Genomic DNA, 7,855 nt, shown 5'->3' with positions numbered 1-7,855 from the left:
AGCTATAGGAAAGCTAAAGTGTATAATATATACACTTTAGGTACTAATATGCAACTTTAAGGTACTTATCTGCATCGTCTGAGGGTAAATAAGGTACAAAAGGGTCCTTTTTAAAAGGGAAATGCCTCATTGCTGTGTTGGCAATTTAGCAATTTTCTCATCGTTGTTGCAACTTTTAATGTTTTTGCAATATTTAAATTATCTGTTGTTTATAACATGGTTTCTTGACAACAGAATCAGACAAATAATGCAAACGAGAGTGGTTGTATTGGTATTTTGGCTGTATTAAAATAGCAATAGGGTGTATAAAAAGGAAACAAATGTAAAGGGCTGATATGAGGAGAATGATATGCTAATTTGGGCGTGACTTCATCTAGTGACATTTAGGGACTTTTCAAACAGGCTTTGACTATGGAAGGTGGAAAGGGCCAAAAGTGTTTAAACCGAACGTGTGAAATTTGACCATGTCAACACACACCGTCCACGTTAATGCATCAATTTTGAATGTGTTTCTTTTAAACACATTCTGGGTGTGTTAAGGCATCAGTTTTCACCACATGTTTTTGGTACTCGTATAGACACACAGGTTAACTGTGTAAAAACAACGAATATGAACATGTTTCTTAGTGCATGCACATTCTGGAAATGTGTAATACTTTTTAAAGCATTAGCATCTAGATTTACCCACATATTAATTCTTTCTTTAGTTCACTACGGCATTGCTTTACTGATACTGTGCTAGAGTAAATTAATTAATGTTGTGGTGTAAATTAAGAGTTTACTACCTGAGAACGAACTTTGAACTAAACAACTAAAAAGGGGATGACAAATCATGACATAAGACTGACATCACACACAACAAACCAAAGCATTATCCCTTATGAACAAATTGTCTGATGTTTGTAGACGTGCATCCCAGTGCACCATTACAACATCTTTAACGTATAAACATGACGTCTGATGTTTGTATATGCATATACTAATGTACAATTGTGTTACATTTGCAAATCCAGTAATTTAATTGCCTGCTGTGTGTGTGGTTGCGTTAACACAAACAAATGGACAAATTTTACAGGTTCCGTTTAAATACTTTTGGCCCCTTCGGCCTTCCATATTTGGCAACACTACCCCAGTGACAGCTTTTGTCCCTTTTTTGTTTGTTTGTTTGTTTTGTTTTGAGAGCATAGCATCATGGTGGAAACATTCACAAGTCTCTATAAACCATCTGACGTATGAGAACCAGCTTCAGTGTCTCTCTACGGCTGGATTCAGCTGGAAATCCGAGTGTTTTCATGTTGCCTCCAATTCCAAGGATTATTTGTCATCTCCAGAGTAAAGGATTTTTAAAAGTCAACCTGCAGCCCCTTCCCCTCTCTCTCTCTCTCTCCCTCTCAATCCCCCTGACGCTCCGCGGCTCCGATCGATGCAGTATTGATCAACTCTCTCTATCGCTGGCCAACCAGACTAATCACCCAAACACAAGCTCAACACTCTCACATACTGTAAAACTAAACAACACACACACATGCAGCGTCACACACACTCCATCATGCAAACAGGGTTATTCTAGCACTTTCTTCTTTACATGCTTGGTATGCGATCTGAAGTCTCAAAACGTTGCTGTGCTCGTTTAATATTAAATGTGATGTTTAAGATTTAATATAGATGCATCCACTGTGCTGTTTTCATTGTGATTTGCTTATTGTGAAGCAGAATTTCCATTCTCAGAATAAATGACATGCTTTCCTCACACTCTATCTCCAGCGTTTTCCATCCTCCTTTGTTCCCTCACAAAATCAATATTCCTGTGGAAGGGAAAAAATGAGGCTGCCATATTTCTCCTCTGGTTATGATTGGAGGTTTGAAAAGATCCAGGTGCAGATGAAAACTAGGGCATCTTTAAATGTATGCATCCAGTTTAATATGCTAAATTAATGTTTTAAACACAGAATTCATCAGATCATTACTGATATTTGTGGTGCTGATTTCCCTCTAATAAATAATGTCACTTGCTGATTAAATGATTTTGGTTAGTTAAAAGAATTGCACAAAAGTCTATTAGGATGGATAGAGATATTGAGGACATGAGCTATGAATAAATCACAAACTACAATATTATTCCCAATTGAACATGTTTAGTATGAAACATTTTGGTTCAGTAAAGAAGTGGTGCACGAGTTAAGCATCCCCTTAAAACTAAATAAAATGCTTTCAAATTCACTCATATTCATGTCATTGTGATATAAAAGAAAAGTAATTATTTGTATTTGTAAAATATTTTATGCAATATTTAATCTGTAGCAACAATTGTTATGATATTGTGCTCTCTTAATTAATAAGCAATATTGCACAAGCAAGGGTGCTGTTGTACTGAAAATTGTGAATGTTTATTTGTATGAAATAACACACAAAGAAAACAATTTACTTTTTTTTTTTAAATAATATTGTTTTTAATTAAAAATATACAAACAAAAGCTACTAATTGCTCAGAATTTCTTTTAAATTAAATGAATATTAAATATATATATATATATATATATATATATATATATATATATACACATACATACACACACATACACATACACACACATATATATACACATATATATATATATATATATATATATACACACACACTCACCGGCCACTTTATTAGGTACACCTTGCTAGTACCGGGTTGGACCCCCTTTTGCCTTCAGAACTGCCTTAATTCTTCGTGGCATAGATTCAACAAGGTGTTGGAAACCTTCCTCAGAGATTTTGGTCCATATTGACGTGATAGCATCACACAGTTGCTGCAGATTTGTCGGCTGCACATCCATGATGCGAATCTCCCGTTCCACCACATCCCAAAGGTGCTCTATTGGATTGAGATCTGGTGACTGTGGAGGCCATTTGAGTAAAGTGAACTCATTGTCATGTTCAAGAAACCAGTCTGAGATGATTTGAGCTTTGTGACATGGTGCATTATCCTGCTGGAAGTAGCCATCAGAAGATGGGTACACTGTAGTCATAAAGGGATGGACATGGTCAGCAACAATACTCAGGTAGGCCGTGGTATTTAAACGATGCTCAATTGGTACTAAGGGGCCCAAAGTGTGCCAAGAAAATATCCCCCACACCATTACACCACCACCACCAGCCTGAACCGTTGAGACAAGGCAGGATGGATCCATGCTTTCATGTTCTTTACGCCAAATTCTGACCCTACCATCTGAATGTTGCAGCAGAAATCGAGACTCATCAGACCAGACAATGCTTTTCCAATCTTCTATTGTCCAATTTTGGTGAGCCTGTGTGAATTGTAGCCTCCGTTTCCTGTTCTTAGCTGACAGGAGCGGCACCCGGTGTGGTCTTCTGCTGCTGTAGCCTCATCTGCTTCAGGGTTTGAGGTGTTGTGCGTTCAGAGATGGTATTCTGCATTCCTTGGTTGTAACGAGTGGTTATTTGAGTTACTGTTGCCTTTCTATCATCTCTAACCAGTCTGTCCATTCTCCTCTGTCCTCTGACATCAACAAGGCATTTTCGTCACACAACTGCCGCTCACTGGATATTTTCTCTTTTTCGGACCATTCTCTGTAAACCCTAGAGATGGTTGTGCATGAAAATCCCAGTTGATCAGCAGTTTTTGAAATACTCAGACCAGCCCGTCTGGCACCAACAACCATTCCACGTTCAGAGTCACTTAAATCCCCTTTCTTCCCCATTCTGATGCTCGGTTTGAACTTCAGCAAGTCGTCTTCACCACATCTAGATGCCTGGATGCATTTAGTTGCTGCCATGTGATTGGCTGATTAGCAATTTGTGTTACCAAGCAATTGAACAGGTGTACCTAATAAAGTGGCCGTGAGTGTATTTACAATGTATTTCAAATAATATATTTAATGTTTCAAATAGTAATGCAACACCATGTGCTCATTAAGCCATGTTTAAAGCAGTGCTGTGTCCAGCTGTTTTAAAGGGTTATTTTGGTTTGTTTGTCACACTTTATATGGAGGCTAAAGTTTAGAGCATTGCATCGTGGGATATGGTACCACGAGCAGTATACACTGCAAACTTTGTGCTAAATGTATTCCCAACATGAAGAAAATTCACATACTGCAGAAATAGTATGTTAGTATGCCAGATGGCTTACTGCGGTAATTCATGGATTTACTATAGTGACATGCAAAACTGCATCTAAGCACCTGAACTGGACAGAAAGCATTTTACAAGCTAATGATGAAGCTGCTGAACTCTTGACAGATGCATCACTCATTCTTTGACTAAAGTTATTCAGATTGACTCACCGGCCGCTGTCACTCTCCTCTGTTCTCTGCTCCCATTGGCCAGTGGTGTTTGATGAGAGCCTCTCATTGGTCCACATTCATGGTTTATCAGCTGATATTAGGTGATCAATTAATCCCTGCAGTAAAGGGACTCTGATTATGCACGGCTCTGTCAACACGAGATAAGAGCACCGTATCATCCCTCACACTGACTGGACCGATCCGAGCCGATCAAATCAGCCGCGGGCCTGCAGTGGACATTGAGTGACCCCTCGAACGCAGCAGACTTCAACATTCACCTGCTCAAACTTCAGAGCTGCTGCTTGAGAAAAAGAAGATTATAGAGTTAAAGTTTTTATAGATAGTTCCTGTTAAAAAAATCTCAACTGGGTTGTTCCTTTTTCAGTTATTGAATAATGAAAAGGGAGAGTTAAATCCCTGTTGCCATTTCATTTAGTGCATTCATCACACTGGAAATATTTACATTATTTTTAACGTAAAAGCATGAGTGGCCATTTGTAATTTGAATGTACGAGACTTCCGGCGTCTTTTGCTTCCAAAACAGCTCCTTATGCAGCTTGATGCCGCAAACTGGTGTTTACTATTTTAATTGATCATCGTTCTCATAACCGCACTGAATTGTAGAAAATTCTTCTAGTTAACAAAAATATGTTCGAAGAACGTTGTACTAACGTTCCCATTAGGTTCGGTACTTCTCTGAAAGTTGAAAATGCACTGAAAAAAAATTATACTAATTTTTTTTTTTAAGGTAACTGGTTGCATACAATTTATTTTAGGTACATAAAAAAAAAAAAAAAGGTTGAAAGTTAGTCACCTAAATTAGTTTCTTGCCTTGGTTGCCTAGAACTTTTAGGTTCTCTCAACTTTTTATTTTTTACAGTGCTGTTTCTTGTTATGGGAACATTGTTTTATCATTTAGCAAACATTATGGGAACGTTACTTTTGAATGTTCTCTGAATGTTCTGAAACAAGTAACATTTAAAAGACAAACACCAAACTAAAATGTTTTAGAAGAAAAAGGTTCCATGAGCGATGTATAAATAGTATTTATGTTCTACCGTTTTGAGAACATTATTAAAGACCAGAGAACTTTGAACAAATGTTTTATTAACATTATTGGAGGAATGTTTGTTCATAACGTTGAGAGAACCATGCCAGAACATTCTCTATTAGCTGGGTACTTATTGGCTAAAGAATCAGAAGCCTCACACATTCTCAGAAAACATCTTGTGTGTTGCAAAATAAGGCAAGGTCATGTTGAGTGCATTGCATTGTGGGATACAGTATTGTACTGGTACATTACATCATATACCTGCATGTGCAGAAAGATGCTGTTCTCTTTGAAACTGGGCCAGAGCTTCTGATTTCATTGTGTTTCCATAGAGATTCCAGATATTTTTGTCCTAATAAATTCACACTCTCCCCTGTCAATGATAGAAACTCTGCTGGAGGAAGAGAAAAACAGAGAGATTGGCATTCAGCGCTACTGTAGAGTCCAGCACAGATTGTTGTGTGCAGAATAGAGATGAGACAGAGCTGACTGCATGAGAGGATCAATATCCATTCTCAATATGCTCTGCACAGCCATAACACAACATGTGTGTGTGTGTGTGTGTGTGTGTGTACATGTGTGGGCTTTTTCTTGTGTTGCTTCATGCAAACTAGTAGTTGTGTGGTCAAATTCATGATTCATGATAGACAGAAGAACCAACAAAACTATAGGCTATAGTTTGCACAAGCAATAGACAATAACACTTCATTTTTATTATTGTGTTATACTTCATTGCTTTAATTTCTGTATATGTCTGTACTTTGTTCTGCACTGGAAGCACCTAAACTCCTCGTGTGTGTATAAACATACTCGGGATAAAGCTCTTTCTGATTCCGATTAATATTTCTATATTTCTTTTTGGGGATGATACTGTGTATAGACTATTTAAATGAAAACATGTATGGAAATTTACAGCCCATAAAAGCATAAATATTAATGTTTAATGTAGATGCATATATAGGCTATATATTTATATATAGAGAGCCTACACACACACACACACACACACACGCACATATGTGTGTGTGTGTATATATGCTTTGTAAAAAAGAAAGAAAAGAAACGAAAAGGGAAAAGTGCAAAATGGAGCATTTCTCTCTCTCTCTCTCTCTGTAGAATTGATCGACTATTCCTTCTCAATCCATCTCTCTGTCTGTTTCTTAGCAACCGGTGCTCCAATGAATTTAAGGCCCGAGATGTTTTATTATTTCATTTATTTATATATATATTTTTTAAAAAGATGCCTGCATGTGTTAGAGTTGATCTGGTAATAATTATAAAAGGAGCATGTTTGGACTGCTGTAGAGCAGCTTTAGGTGCCGTTCAGGGCAAAAGTCATTGATCACCATACATATTTCATAATCTGCAGAGGAAAAGCTATCGGATCAATCAGATGGCATTCTTTATCAGCACCTGTTCGCCAAATGTCACACTACTGAAGAGCATCATGATCTAAAATCTAAAAATATACAAAAATATGTAACAAGCACGTTGCATGCATGCATTACAGCATGTGACAATAACACACACACACACACACACACACACTCACATACATACATAGGCCTATTTATTTATTTATATTGGATCCGTTAGATTTAGGCTATGGTGCGTTTAGGCTATTATATATATATATTCAAATGCAGCAATACACTTTCTGCATACTGCGTCGAAATAATAATTTCTAGGCTCATACACTTATAATGAAGTATTTTGATGCATGTCATATGCATATATCCTGCAGGTACGGCGCCTGTGAGAGTTGAAGACATTTGTCTCATCGATTGCTGCCACAGTCATGTTTGAATTATGAATTTATCCAGATGCAGAATCGTCTTTATAGGCCTGAAGCCACATGATGCTGTTTTCATTACGAAAGCCTTTCTTTTTTTTTTTTTTGTATCAGCCGTTTCATGCAGAAATTAAGCACAAGATACGCATTCAGTGAAAAGCAGTTTGCATTTTATTAATAGCCTATATTAATTCAGCAGGCCTTGACATGAAATAAAATCACATTCTCAAATGGGAGGAACACGCGTAAAAACAAGCAAGCAAATAAAACGAATTTAAATGCAAATCTAATATTTTGACAAAAAATTAAACAAAAAAGTAGGCCTAGTTTATAAGGGATATTGCAATTTTACATATCTAATAATATCAGTAATAATAATAATAATAATTATTATTATTAGCCTATTATTATTATGAAATATTCCCGGATTCGATCTGCTAATTCTAAAACTAACTGCTAATTTTAATGGTAATTACTGGATTGAGTCCTCTTTGAGAGTTCTACTAGAAATATTTCGATGGCAAATTTATTTTAATTACAATAGTTCAAGAATAGCTTTTTAATGAAAAATGTAAACTTTACATGAGCAGAAGACTGTTCTGTATGTGCAGCACATACCACCTATTTTTTTATAGCCCAGATATTTAATAATAAATAAAACAGCATAATCTAAAGAAATTAGGCCTGTTCATTTTCCTTGATTCTGCAATAATATATATT

The sequence above is a fragment of the Barbus barbus genome, assembly GCF_936440315.1.
Source record: "Barbus barbus genome assembly, chromosome: 15".
Lineage (NCBI taxonomy): Eukaryota > Metazoa > Chordata > Actinopteri > Cypriniformes > Cyprinidae > Barbus > Barbus barbus.
This window is presented reverse-complemented; position numbering follows the sequence as displayed.